The sequence below is a fragment of the Penaeus monodon genome, chromosome 20, assembly GCF_015228065.2.
Source record: "Penaeus monodon isolate SGIC_2016 chromosome 20, NSTDA_Pmon_1, whole genome shotgun sequence".
NCBI classification, from domain to species: Eukaryota; Metazoa; Arthropoda; class Malacostraca; order Decapoda; family Penaeidae; genus Penaeus; species Penaeus monodon.
Genome location: NC_051405.1, coordinates 31,359,366 through 31,359,578, shown reverse-complemented (window position 1 = coordinate 31,359,578; position 213 = coordinate 31,359,366).

The window sequence follows — 213 nt, the reverse complement described above, 5'->3', positions numbered from 1 at the left end:
GTGAGAGTGCTTGAGAGTTGGAAAGAGGAAGAGAGGGAGAGAGGGGGAGAGGGGAGAGGATTAGGGAGGCAGAGAACAGGCGTGAGGAAGGAAGGGGGAAAGGAAGAGGGGATAAAGATAGGTAGAAGCAAAGTAGCGGATATTTGTGAGAGATGCAGATGGAATGTATAGGTAGGTAGATCAACAGAAGGAGAGGGAAGAGCTGGAGAAAAG